Source organism: Oncorhynchus gorbuscha, linkage group LG11 (genome assembly GCF_021184085.1).
Source record: "Oncorhynchus gorbuscha isolate QuinsamMale2020 ecotype Even-year linkage group LG11, OgorEven_v1.0, whole genome shotgun sequence".
In the NCBI taxonomy this organism is placed as follows: domain Eukaryota; kingdom Metazoa; phylum Chordata; class Actinopteri; order Salmoniformes; family Salmonidae; genus Oncorhynchus; species Oncorhynchus gorbuscha.
The window spans coordinates 36,550,031-36,564,963 of record NC_060183.1 but is presented as its reverse complement, the minus strand read 5'-3'; the positions used below and the strand labels follow the sequence as shown (position 1 = coordinate 36,564,963).

General features: G+C 45.8%; 1 pseudogene; it reads right to left on the bottom strand.

Annotated features, from left to right (window-relative positions):
• LOC124048563 overlaps positions 1-14,933 on the bottom strand; it is a 40,970-nt pseudogene that overhangs the window by 8,512 nt on the left and 17,525 nt on the right.

Here is a 14,933-nt window from a genome sequence, read left to right as displayed (position 1 = left end):
AATGGGACCAATGAACAGTATCCAGTAGAGTTGGGTTGATATATAAAATAGAATATCGTGATATTTGACATTGACGATATATCGTGAAGTGGAAGAAAGACTATGCTCTATTTGAACTTCACAAATAAAAATGGCTTTTTTTTATCAGTTAGGCTATATCGATATGTTGAAAATGAAGTCCAAATGAATTAACTCAGGCCTCATTTTTTTGCCACACAAAGATTCTTTAATGAGGATGTGACTATAATATTGGTAATCAGTACAACATCAAACAAAAAAAGGATTTGGTCAAACGATTATATTGGACATCGAGACATTTGGAGTAGCATACCGTAGAAGAGGTCACCGCAAAATATCACCCAACCCTAGTATCCAACCCTAGTATCCAACCCTAGTATCCAACCCTAACCAGTATCCGTTTATTCTCCATGAAAAGGAACTTCCTCATGGGAGAGAAATTCGAAGAAAAGTTAGAAATCTGTAACACAGACCCAGGTACAGTGTGGCACAATGTTTTGACCACTCTAGTCTCTTTACCTCGGAGTTTGAACTCCCTGGCCAGGAGCACCTTGGTGGCCAGAGGGAAGGCCACCATGAGCATGGGGACGTAGGCAGAGCAAAGGTCGTGAGCTGTGAAGTAAACCAGCGCGCCACACCACAGCAACAGGCTCACATCAAAGTAGAGCTCCCCCACCTCCAGGCGACGCACACCCTGCAGGAGGAACAGACAGACACACGGAGTGGGAGGGGTCAGCAAGGGCATGGAAGAAACCTGGGTGACATTTACAGCAGGAGAAAACCCATAGAGAGGCAGGTCACTAAAGGGCAAACACATTATTACCACTTAACAGCTGCAATCAGATTATTTCTCTCTCTCTCTCTCTCTCTCTCTCTCTCTCTCTCTCTCTCTCTCTCTCTCTCTCTCTCTGCTTGCGCTCTTGTTCCCCCTGCTTGAGCTCTCTTTCCCCCTGCTTGAGCTCTCTTTCCCCCTGCTTGAGCTCTCTTTCCCCCTGCTGCTTGAGCTCTCTTTCCCCCTGCTTGAGCTCTCTTTCCCCCTGCTCTCTCTTTCCCCTGTTCTCTTTCCCCCTGCTCGCGCTCTTGTTTTCCCCTGCTCGTGTTCTCTTTCTCCCTTGCCCCTCGCTCTCTTGTCTTCCCCAGCCCCAGCTCGTGTTCTCTTTCCCCCTGCTCGCTCTCTTGTTTTCCCCTGCTCGTGTTCTCTTTCCCCCTGCTCGCTCTCTTGTTTTCCCCTGCTCGCACTCTCTTTCCCCCTGCTCGCGCTCTCTTTCCCCCTGTTCGCGCTCTCTTTCCCCCTGCTTGCGCTCTTGTTCCCCCTGCTTGCGCTCTTGTTTTCCCCCTCGCTCTTTCCCCCTGCTCTGTTTTCCCCTGCTCGTGTTCTCTTTCCCCCTGCTCGCTCTCTTTCCCCCTGCTCGTTTTTCCCCTGCTCGCACTCTTTCCCCCTGCTCGCGTTTTCCCCTGCTCTGTTCTTTTCCCCCGCTCTCTTGCTCGCGCTCTCTTTCCCCCTGCTCACACTCTCTTTCCCCCTGCTCACGCTCTCTTTCCCCCTGCTCACACTCCCCCCCTGTTCGCGCTCTCTTTCCCCCTGCTCGCTCTCTTGTTTTCCCCTGCTCGTGTTCTCTTTCCCCCTGCTCGCTCTCTTGTTTCCCCCTGCTCGCACTCTCTTTCCCCCTGCTCACACTCTCTTTCCCCCTGCTCACGCTCTCTTTCCCCCTGCTCACACTCTCTTTCCCCCTGCTCACACCCCTCTCTTTTGTTTGCTCGCTCCCCTGCTTTCCCCTGTTCGCTCACTCTCTTTTTCCCCCTGCTCGCACTCTCTTTCCCCCTGCTCACACTCTCTTTCCCCCTGCTCACACTCTCTTTCTCTTTCCCCCTCCCCCTGCTCACGCTCTCTTTCCCCCTGCTCACACTCTCTTTCCCCCTGTTCGCTCTTTCCCCCTGCTCTCTTTCCCCCTGCTCGCGCTCTCTTTCCCCCTGCTCGCGCTCTCTTTCCCCCTGCTCGCACTCTCTTTCCCCCTCCCACTCTCTTTCCCCCTGCTCTTGTTTCCCCCTGCTCGCACTCTCTTTCCCCCTGCTTTCCCCCCTGCTCACTCTCTTGTTTCCCCCTGCTCTTCTTTCCCCCTGCTTCTCTTTCCCCCTGCTCACTCTCTTTGTTTCCCCCTGTTTTCCCCCTGCTCACACTTCTCTTTCCCCCTGCTCGCTCTCTTTCCCCCTGCTCACGCTTTTTCCCCCTGCTCGCACTCTCTTTCCCCCTGCTCCCCCTGCTCACACTCTCTTTCCCCCTGCTCACGCTCTCTTTCCCCCTGCTCACACTCTCTTTCCCCCTGTTCGCGCTCTCTTTCCCCCTGCTCGCGCTCTCTTTCCCCTGCTCACGCTCTCTTTCCCCCTGCTCGCTCTCTTGTTCCCCCTGCTTGTGCTCTTGTTCCCCTGCTCGCACTCTTTCCCCTGTTCTTTCCCCCCCTGCTCACTCTCTTGTTTCCCCCTCTCGCACTCTCTTTCCCCCTGCTCACACTCTCTTTTCCCCCTGCTCACACTCTCTTTCCCCCTGCTCACACTCTCTTTCCCCCTGCTCACACTCTCTTTCCCCCTGCTCACTCTCTTTCCCCCTGCTCACTCTCTTTCCCCCTGCTCACGCTCTCTTTCCCCCTTTCCCCCCCTGTTCACACTCTCTTTCCCCCTGCTCACACTCTCTTTCCCCCTGTTTACACTCTCTCCCAGCTCCACTTATTGATGTTTGAGCTGAGCACCAACAGAGGCCCAATTCACAGGCTGTTCAGAGTTCAAAACTACTTCATTATTACTAGCCACTGTGCATGTCTGCACACTCTAAATATCCTCCTGAGAATACCTTTCTCACACACACCAATACCTTCCTGAGTATACCTTTCATACACACACACACACACACACACACACACACACACACACACACACACACACACACACACACACACACACACACACACACACACACACACACACACACACACACACACACACACACACACCTCACCCCATAGAGGTTCTTGGAAAGTGTGTGGAAGAGGACCATCATCCCAGTGGCAGCAGAACCGTACATAAACATGCAGGTGTAGAAGTGGTTGTACCTAAAGAGAGTACAATGGAAAATACAATATTTATGCAAAATTGACTTGACGTCTTGTCTTGATATGTAATGTCAATATTCAACATTATTTAAAATAAATTATAGAATTGTCCTCCAAAGTGGGTGGTAGGGACGAGCCAATATATACATACAGAACAAACATTGATTTGATAAGTTTACTTCCATATATACTTTCTTGTTATACTCAACATTATATCTCAATGTTTTGAAACAAAAACAGAATAAACTATAAAAGGTACATTTCCTGAAGAGAATGTGTGTTTCAAGTGGTACTACCAGAACATGGATCGTCCCATCAGTGACACCACAAAGGCTACAAAGATCACGGTCAGCAGAGTGACCAACCAGCTGAGGATGACCGCCACTGTGGCACACGCCAACTCCTTCACGTAACAACCTCCTGGTAGAGAGACAGGGGATATACAGACGTCATCAGCTTTAACCTACCTCAGAAGAAAATATCTAGCCTGTAAATGGAGTCTAGCCTCCATAGGTGTTGGCTATTCCGCACTAGAAAAGACCCTGTGCCCAGGTTACATAACCAGACCAACCTGCTCTGCACGGACTCTTAGACCACATTAACATTCTTCACAAACATACAACACCCATTAGAGGGCAGAGTGTCATGTGCTTCGTGCCGCTGAACCTGGAACACGTCGGCGTGGGTTCGAATCAGAACCATTGACCTTCTGCTTCGCACTCCTCCAACCTCTCCTTTCCACGGGTCCTATCCATTTAATAAAAACACAAACAAATGAACTAATAAAATAAAATATGCTCTTGAGAACCCTTACCCATATTGCCGGGATGGAAGCACTTCTTAAACAGGTAGAGGAAGGTTGCTATGGCAGTCATGTAGTTGATGATGGTGCCAACATGGGCCGGGTACGCCACCACCACCATGCCAAGCAGGTCAAAGAACACCATATTGCCATGGGCATACTCGGACAAGTCTGCCAGCTCCTCAGACATGACCAGGTGCTTCAGTACTGCCAGGATGTTGTCACCTGGGGATACGATGAGGTATAACACATATAACACATTTGATTTATTTGTGTGAGGGCAAGCAGTTTAATAAATGAACAATGGATCAGAGGGTTTTGTCTGTTGAAATCCCATCTGGATTATACTGCCCATGTGCCCTTTAGAAGGCAACAGCCCGAATGGCTGTAGGGATTCACTGGTATAATTAGTCGGGCAATTGCTTTCAATAAAAGCATTTGCTAAGCAAACACAATGCAATATATCAATCATTAAGCAAACAGCAACACAACGCAATATATCAATCATTAAACGGACAGAGGGATCAGTGGTAGGATGAGATACACGAATGTGTTGCATTCTATGCAAAGACAACATCATCCTTAAACAAATAGGCCAACAATACAAAGGCAGAGATGCACTATATATACACAAAAGAATGTGGACACCCCTTCAAATGAGTGGATTTGGCTATTTCAGCCATACCCGTTACTGACAGGTGTCTAAAATCAAGCACACAGCCATGCAATGTCCATAGACAGCAGCACCGTCATTGGATGCTACCTTTCCAACAAGTCAGTTCGTCAAATTGCTTTCCTGCTAGAGCTGCCCAAGTCAACTGTAAGTGCTGTTATTGTGAAGTGGAAACGTCTAGGAGCAACAGTGGCCCAGCCGTGAAGTGGTAGGCCACACAAGCTCACAGAACGGGCCCACCGATTGCTGAAGTGCGTAAAAATCATCTGTCCTTGGTTGCAACACTCACTACCGAGTTCCAAACTGCCTCGGGAAGCAATGTCAGCACAATAATTGTTGAGAGGAGCTTCATGAAATGGGTTCCCATGGCTGAGCAGTCGCACACAAGCCTAAGATCACCAAACGCAATGCAAAACTTCAGCTGGAGTGGTGTAAAGCATGGACTCTGGAGCAGTGGAAACACATTCTCTGGAGTGATGAATCGCGCTTCACCATCTGGCAGTCTGACGGACGAATCTGGGTTTGGCAGATGCCAGGAGAATGCTATTTGCCCGAATGCATAGTGTCAAGACTGTCCTGTGAGGACAATAATTCTAACATAAAAATGTGGGGAACGGTCAGTAAAGAGCTATGGAAAACAAATGTAATATTGCTTTTCATTTTGTGATGACATTAAAAACTGTATGGATGAAATACTGTAACTTGGAAAGTATATCCCCTTTGTCAAGTTTCCATCCAATATGTTGCGCATATAATATGAAAAATTAAAGTATTTTGTTAAGATATGCATGTGATTTTAGGAGGTATAAGAGTATCTCACAAATTACTGCACCTGTTACATAGCCCATTTATAATTTAGCCCAAACAACAACCTCTTCCCCTACTGTATTTATTTAGTTATTTTGCTCCTTTGCACCCCATTAGTTCTATTTCTACTTCGCACATTCTTCCACTGCAAATCTACCATTCCAGTGTTTTACTTGCTATATTGTATTTACTTCACCACCATGGCCTTTTTTTGCCTTTATTTACCTCCCTTATCTCACCTCATTTGCTCACATCGTATATAGACTTATTTTTCTACTGTATTATTGACTGTATGTTTGTTTTACTCCATGTGTAACTCTGTGTTGTTGTATGTGTCGAACTGCTTTGCTTTATCTTGGCCAGGTCGCAATTGTAAATGAGAACTTGTTCTCAACTTGCGTACCTGGTTAAATAAAGGTGAAATAAAAATAAAATCTGCTATAAACTGTGCATAAGTAAGTAGCCACACCCAGAGTGAGGTTGGAGAGCGTGTCAGACTGATGGAACCGTCCTTTTCAGCCAGAGTGAATAAAATGGCTTGGTAACGAAATGAACATTAGACCAGGAAACATGAGGCAGAGCTACACGTTTGAAATGGTTGGAAATGGTTGGAACGCTGAACCTCAACACGAGGTGAAGAAATAAACTCACCTTCTTTTAGACGAGAGAGATGGTGAGCTGCAGCTCATGTCCATAGTGGGCTGAATCCCGAACCCTGAATAATCAACAAGAGGAGGAAGAGGCGACAAACTCACCCCTCAGACAATCACTGGTACAGCTGATTAGCTGTCCTGAGTCAAATATCTCAAACTCTTCAAAGCATCCTACTACCCTTGTCAAATCACCGTAGTACGCTACTCTCATCACTCCACTGGAACCATCGGCATGGCTGACGTAATATGCAGCTTCGGGAGTGAATGGAACAGAGTGAACTCTGTAGTTCTGTTCAGGACTATACGACGGACAAAGACACCCACACGTAAATACATTGATGATTTCTTATTCCAAACGGGCAGCGATTTGTGTGCAAACTATATGATTAACGTTACTGTGAAAATAGTTCTGAAATGTCTCAATGATAAGTGTGCCTTTTTCTCCCTCTCTTCCCCCCCCATCTATGTTGTAACAAGCCATCATATTTTGTCAGTCCACTAGGGACCTTTGTCTCATGTAAAGGGGGTACTCTGTGTTATTGAGTTAGCTAGTAAATAAATAATTAAACCAATTTGTGTAGTACTGAATCATGAGCAAGGTAATAGATATCATAGAATTTAATTCGGGAGATGGTAACTCTTTAAACAACCTCTTCTGTGGTGCCCCAAATCCTAATGCGTTAGTTGTTACATGATTAATTTAAATTGGGTAACGATTAAACATAGTTAGCGAGGCCATACAGAAATGGTTTGTTGAGAACGGTGTAGATGAACTTGACTGGCCTGCAGAGCCCTGACCTCCACTCAATAGAACACCTTTGGGATGAATAGGAATGTGAGCCAGGCTTAATTGCCCACTATAATTGCCCGACTTCACTAATGCTCTCATGGCTGAATGGAAGCAAGTCACTGCAGCAATGCTCTAACATCTAGTGGAAAGCGTTCCCAGAAGAGTGGAGGCTGTTATAGCGACAAAGGGGAGACCAACTCCATATTAATGCCCATGATTTTGGAATGAGATTTTCGATGAGCATGTGTCCACATACTTTTGGTCATGTAGTGTATATCCCCTAATACGCACAGCTGCGGGGACTCTGGGATAGGGTTTCTGGGATAGGGTTTTTACGAACCTCCTTTCCAGCATAACATATTTAGCAATAAACCCATTTTATGTAATTTAACTGGGGTCCAATGGTATGAACTATGAACAATCTTATGTGTACATTTCCAAACTGTATCCATGGTACAATATTTTTTCCATACATCCTCCTCAATGTCACAATTAAGTTTTCCACTTGCCAAATCAACCTTAAATTCTCTGTTTCCATATCGTGCATACGAGAACATTACAAAAAACACTGAAGCGGAGTGTGATATTCCTGGTAACACAAAATATTATTCTAACAAGTTTTAAATTCTCTGGAGTTTAATACTCATAAGAGACCCTATGCAGCTCCTTAATTGTAAATATTTCCAGAAATCTTATCTGGCAAATAAAATTTATCCAGAACCTCATAAGCACTCCTTTTTCACATACAGTTGAAGTTGGAAGTTTACATACACTTAGGTTGGAGTCATTAAAACTTGTTCTTCAACCACTCCACAAATTTCTTGTTAACAAACTATAGCTTTGGCAAGTCGGTTAGGACATCTACTTTATGCATGACACAAGTCATTTTTCCAACAATTGTTTACATATACAGTATATTTCACTTAAAAGTCACTGTATCACAATTCCACTGGGTCAGATGTTTACATACACTAAGTTGACTGTGCCTTTAAACAGCTTGGAAAATTCCGGAAAATGATGTTATGGCTTTAGAAGCTTCTGACATCAATTGAGTCAATTTGAGGTGTACCTGTGGATGTATTCCAAGGCCTACCTTCAAACTCAGTGCCTCGTTGCTTGACATCATGGGAAAATCAAAAGAAACCAGCCAAGACCTCAGAAAAAACATTGTAAACCTCCACAAGTCTGGTTCATCTTTGGGAGTAATTTCCAAAGGCCTGAAGGTACCATGTTCATCTGCACAAACAATTGTACACAAGTATAAACACCATGGGACCACACAGCCACCATACCGCTCAGGAAGGAGACGCGTTCTGTCTCCTAGAGATGAACGTACTTTGGTGCTAAAAGTGCAATTCAATCCCAGAACAACTGCAAAGGACCTTGTGAAGATGCTGGACAAAACAGCTACAAAATTATTTATATCCACAGTAAAATGACTCCTATATCGACATAACCTGAAAAGCCACTCAGCAAGGAAGAAGCTACTGCTCCAAAACTGCCATAAAAAAGCCAGACTACGGTTTGCAACTGCACATGGGGACAAAGATCGTACTTTTTGGAGAAATTTCATCTGGTCTGATGAAACAAAAATAGAACTGTTTGGCCATAATGACCATCGTTATGTTTGGAGGAAAAAGGGGGAGGCTTGCAAGCTGAAGAACACCATACCAACCGTGAAGCACCGGGTGGCAGCATCATGTTGTGGGGGTGCTTTGCTGCAGGAGGGACTGGTGCACTTCACAAAATAGATGTCATCGTGAGGGTGGAAGATTATGTGGATATATTGAAGCAACATCTCAAGACATCAGTCAGCAAGTTAAAGCTTGGTCACAAATGGGTCTTCCAAATGGACAATGACCCCAAGCATACTTACAAAGTTGTGGCAAAACGGCTTAAGGACAACAAAGTCAAGGTATTGGAGTGGCCATCACAAAGCCCTGTTCTCAATCCCATAGAAAATGTGTGGGCAGAAGTGAAAAAGCGTGTGCGAGCAAGGAGGTCTACAAACCTGATTCAGTTACACCAGCTCTGTCAGGAAGAATGGGCAATAATTCACTCAACTTATTGTGGGAAGCTTTTGGAAGGCTACCCAAAACATTTGACCCTAGTTAAACAATTTAAAGGCAATGCTACCAAATACTAGTTGAGTGTATGTAAACTTCTGACCCACTGGGAATGTGATGAAAGAAATAAAAGCTGAAATAAATCATTTTCTCTACTACTATTCGGACATTTCACATTCTTAAAATAAAATTGGTGATCCTAACTGACCTAAAACAGGGAATTTTTACTAGGATTAAATATCAGGAATTGTGAAAAACTGAGTTTAAATGTATTTGGCTAAGGTGTATGTAAACATCAACTGTAGATCCCCTAGTGCACACGGGCCTTGTCTAAGCCCTACATCCCAGATAAATGTATGTTTTCCTATGCAAATCCACGAATTAACGAGCTCAGAGCGAGCTCAGGACGACGAGCTCCCCCCAGAGAGACATCAGTGATTGTAACATACTCTGTTTCACGGAAACATGGTTCTCAAAACTATCCTGTACTATATGCAAACTGGAAACCACATATCCTGAGGCCGCATTTATTGTAGCCGGGGATTTAAACAAAGCTAATCTGGGGAAAATGCTACCGAAGTTTTACCAACACATTGACTGTAGCACCCGCTCTGACAAAACAATGGACCACTGCTACTCAACCTTTTGAAAAACCTACAAGGCCCTCCCCCGCCCTCCCTTCGGCAAATCTGATCACGACTCCATTTTAATTCTCCCTTCCTATAGGCAGAAACTCAAACACGAAGTACCTGTGCTACATACTATTCAATGCTGATCTGACCAATCCATGCTTCAACATAATTTTGATCACGCGGACTGGGATACAAAACCTATTCCCCCTCAGGAGACTGAAAAGATTTGGCATGGGTCCTCCTCAAAAGGTTCTACAGCTGCACCATCGAGAAGGTGCCTGGTATGGCAACTGCTCGGCCTCCGACAGCAAGGCACTACAGAGGGTAGTGCGAACGGCCCAGTACATCACTGGGGCCAAGTTTCCTGCCATCTAGAACCTCTATACCAGGCGGTGTCAGAGGAAGGCCCTGAAAATTGTCGATGACTCCAGCCACCCTAGTCATAGACTGTTCTCTCTGCTACCACATGTCAAGCGGTACCGGCGCTCCAAGTCTAGGTCCAAGAGGCTTCTTAACAGCTTCTACCCCCAAGCCATAAGACTCCTGAACATTTAATCAAATGACTACCCAGACTATTCACATTGCGCCCCTCCCTTCTCCACACCACTGCCACTCTGCTGTCATCTATGCATAGCCACTTTAATTAACTCTACCTACTACCTCAACTAACCGGTGCCCCCACACCGATTAATAAAATGTGATATGTTCCGGGTAGCCTCTTAGAATAACATCGATATGGTGACTGAGTTTATCAGGGAATGCATAGGAGATGTTTTACCCACTGTGACTATTAAAACCAAGATTGCATCATTCGTGCAAAACTGAAAGCACAAACCAATAGGTTTAAACCTCTCAATCCGAGTCCATTCCAAATGGGAATCATAGTTGCCCCAGTGTGACATAGCCAATTTGGCTAAATCACATCATATGTTACATAGTTCTACATTGGATAATGCTAGTCTCCCTCTATCCCTTGGAGCATATAACTTGTTCACATTTATTCTGGGGTTTTTCCCATCCCAAAGGTAATCCTTAATCATTTGATTGTAATTGCTTAAATAGTAAGGAAGGCAGCATCATGGACACATCATTGAACTAAGGCGCCACACCTATTTTAACACCATTTCTTTTGCCCTATAAAGTAAGATTAAGCAACCTCCATTTATTAAGATTATTATTTATTTTTTGTAGTAGTGGCATCATTCATTTGCATGATATTCTGTAGTTCGTTGCTCAGTCTGCCCATTTCATCCCTGTTAACAGAAATTAAGCAATTGCAACAGGAGGATATTTTTCTTTTTAGGCAAGTCAGTTAAGAACAAATTCTTATTTTCAATGACGGCCTATATGGGTTAACTGCCTTGTTCAGGGGCAGAATGACAGATTTTGCCCCTTGTCAGCTCAGGGATTCGATCTTGCTTGTGCTCTCTGGCATCTCATCACTCCTTTGATTCCTGAATCAGTTCTGTTTGCTGCTGCCAAGTGCTAAAAAGGAGAGGTGAGAGAGGACTGCCCTGCTGGGTTCCCCTTGACAAATTCAAAAAGGAAGAGACCATACCATTTGTAAGGACTGTGTCACGCCTTGGTCATTGTATTTTGTGTTTTTGTTATATGTTTGGGTAGGCCAGGGTGTGACATGGGTTTATATGTTGTTTTCGTATTGGGGTTTATAGTATTTGGGATCGCGGCTAATTAGGGGTGTTGTATAGGCTTGGCTGCCTGAGGCGATTCTCAATTAGAGTCAGGTGCTTATCGTTGTCTCTGATTGGGAACCGTATTTAGGCAGCCTGAGTTTTGCCTTGTATTTCGTGGGTGTTTGTTCCTGTCTCTGTGTTGTAGTCACCAGATAGGCTGTAATTAGTTTCACGTTCCGTTCTGTTGTTTTTGTATTTAGTATTCAGTTATTTCATGTACCGCGATTCAGTTCACTAAAGTCATGAGTAACCAACACGCTGCATTTCGGTCCGACTCTCTTTCTTCAACAGACGAACGCCGTTACAGAAACACCCACCTCTCACGGACCGAGCAGCGTGTAAACTGGCAACGACGTAGACAGCTGGAGCAACAAAAGTAGAGGCATGGAGTATACGACGTGGGAAGAAATCGACAGGTGGTTGGCCGACCCAGAGAGAGTGCAGGAGCCCGCCTGGGATTCCCTGCAGCAATGCGAAGAGGGCTATAGGCGAATGGATTTGAAAAGGAAAGCACGGCGGCGCAGATCGAAAAACCGAAAGTCACCCCAAAAAATGTATTGGGGGCTCAGGGAGAGTATGGCTGAGTCAGGAGATAGACCAGAGCCAACTCTCCTTGTTCATCGTGAGGAGCCAAGGAGGAGACCAGAACCAGAGCCAGTGTTAGAGGTGAGCGAAGCAGAGACTGTGAAGGAGTTAATGGGGAAAGTGGAGTGGAGAGTAATGAGGGAGTTGCTAGCTTGGTGCTATAGATATAATATTTGTCCGACGGATCGTGTCTGGGATTTGATAGCACCTGAGTTAGCGCTCTATACTCAACCTGAGGTGCGTGTTAGTCGGCTGGTGAAGTTGGTGCCAGCCTCACGCATCAGGCCTCCTGTGCACATCCCTAGCCTTGCACGTCCTGTGCCTACACTGCTCTCAAGATCTCCAGTATGCCTTCACGGTCTAGCCCATCCTGTGCCACCTCCACACACCAGTCCTCCGGTAGCAGCTCCCCGCACCAGGCTTCCTGTGCGTGTCCTCGATCCAGTACCACCAGTTCCAGCACCACGCACCAGGCCTCCAGTGCGCCTCGCCTGTTCAGCGCAGCCAGCGCTTTTCTCCTCTCCTGCGCTGTCGGAGTCTCCCGCCTGTTTCGCACGGCCAGTGCTCCCAGTCTGCCCAGCGCCGCTAGTGCTCCCAGTCTGCCCAGCGCCGCCAGTGCTCCCAGTCTGCCCAGCGCCGCCAGTGCTCCCAGTCTGCCCAGCGCCGCCAGTGTTCCCAGTCTGCCCAGCACTGCCAGTGCCGCCAGTCAGCCCAGCGCCGCCAGTCAGCCCAGCGCCGCCAGACAACCAGTCTCTTCCAGATCTGCCAGACAACCAGTCTCTTCCAGATCTGCCAGACAACCAGTCTCTTCCAGATCTGCCAGACAACCAGTCTCTTCCAGATCTGCCAGACAACCAGTCTCTTCCAGTTCCGCCAGCCAGCCAGGATTTACCGGAGCCTACTACCTGCCTGAGCTTCATCTCAGTACTGGGCTTCCTCTCAGTACTGGGCTTCCTCTCAGTACTGGGCTTCCTCTCAGTACTGGGCTTCCCCTCAGTCCCGGGCTTCCCCTCAGTCCCGGGCTACCCCTCAGTCCCGAGCTGCTCCTCTGTCCCGAGCTGCTCCTCTGTCCCGAGCTGCTCCTCTGTCCCGAGCTGCTCCTCTGTCCCGAGCTGCCCCTCTGTCCCGAGCTGCCCCTCTGTCCCGAGCTGCCCCTCTGTCCCGAGCTGCCCTTCTGTCACGAGCTGCTCCTCAGTTATGTGGGGATCTGGGTGAGGACTATTAGGCCATGGTCGGCGGAGAGGGCGGATTATCCCAGGACGAGAAGGGGAGGAACTAGGACATTTATGGAGTGGGGTCCACGTCCCGAGCCAGAACCACCACCATGGACAGACGCCCACCCGGACCCTCCCTATGCTCTTGAGGTGCGTCCGGGAGTCCGCACCTTAGGGGGGGGGGGGTTCTGTCACGCCTTGGTCATTGTATTTTGTGTTTTTGTTATATGTTTGGGTAGGCCAGGGTGTGACATGGGTTTATATGTTGTTTTCGTATTGGGGTTTATAGTATTTGGGATCGCGGCTAATTAGGGGTGTTGTATAGGCTTGGCTTCCTGAGGCGATTCTCAATTAGAGTCAGGTGCTTATCGTTGTCTCTGATTGGGAACCGTATTTAGGCAGCCTGAGTTTCGCCTTGTATTTCGTGGGTGTTTGTTCCTGTCTCTGTGTTGTAGTCACCAGATAGGCTGTAATTAGTTTCACGTTCCGCTCTGTTGTTTTTGTATTTAGTATTCAGTTATTTCATGTACCGCGATTCAGTTCATTAAAGTCATGAGTAACCAACACGCTGCATTTCGGTCCGACTCTCTTTCTTCAACAGATGAACGCCGTTACAGACTGCTGCTCTTGGATTGAAGTATAATACCTTAACCCACCTGATAAACCCAGGGCCAAAGCCAAACTTTAACGGTATATGTCAAAAAGCCCCACTCCACCCTATTGAATGCCTTTTCCGCATCAAGGGAAAGGGCTGCCACCTGAGTATCCTCTTTTTGACTCAGCCACGAGGTGAAGCAAACGTCTTAAATTGTCTGTGGAAGTTCTACTTTTTTTTTACAAATCCCACCTGATATGTGTGAATAATATGAGGTAGAACCTTCTCCAGCCTCATTGGCTAGTACTTTGGAGAGCACCTTACCAATCAACTCCGATTAAAATGATAGGGCGAAAACTGCCTAGGTCAGTGGGGTCTCTATCCTTCTTGAGAATGAATGAAATGAGTGTCTCAGTAAAAGTGTCAGGTAGCTGCTCAAGTTCCAGAGCTGCTGCGCACACGCGTGTTAATATATGGGCTAATACGTCAATAATATTCCTCTTATAATACTTAACCGGGAAGCTGTCTTATCCTGGTGACTTTCCAGACTTCGTTGAGATGATAGCTGTTATCTCAGATTCTAGTATAGGAGCATCCATTTACATTACATTTAAGTAATTTGATTTGGGGACAGAAGCTCAATTTTTTTTTAAAGGCATACAAATTAACTAAGTTTACATTCAGACTTATAAAGCGTTGAATAACACACTGTCAATATATTTCGGACCAGTCAGTACCTCCCCACTTTCATTTTCGATAGCTGGTATTACAAAACTGGAATCTTCAACAAAAAAAATTCTAGCCAATAATTTAACCTGCTTTTTCATATAAGTTGGTCCTCTGCCAAAACATTGCTTACTCAGCCTTTTTGTTATAGATCTCATGTAATTGAAACTTCAGATCACAGACTTTTCTTGGATAACTTTTTCCAACTCTTTAATTTTTCCCTTTCTTTCTACTGGTTTGTGCAATTATTTTTCCCCTAACATAAACTTTATAGGCCTCCCACACTGTACTCATTTATCAGTGGAACCAATGTTTGTCTGAAAAAACCCCCACTTAAGATTAAATGTTTAGTCTTAGAATAAGGATGTATTCATCCTCGATCTAACGCTTTTCTTAGACATATCAGCCTCCACTGCTATACATAATTCCACTGTTGGTGGTCAGTCAAAGTAATAAACCCTATTTTACAATCTATCACCTCTTTATTCATACTCTTGGAAATGAGGAAGTAATCTATCCTGAAATTATATTTATGGTTATGTGAATAAAATGAATATTCCTTCTCTCTAGGATT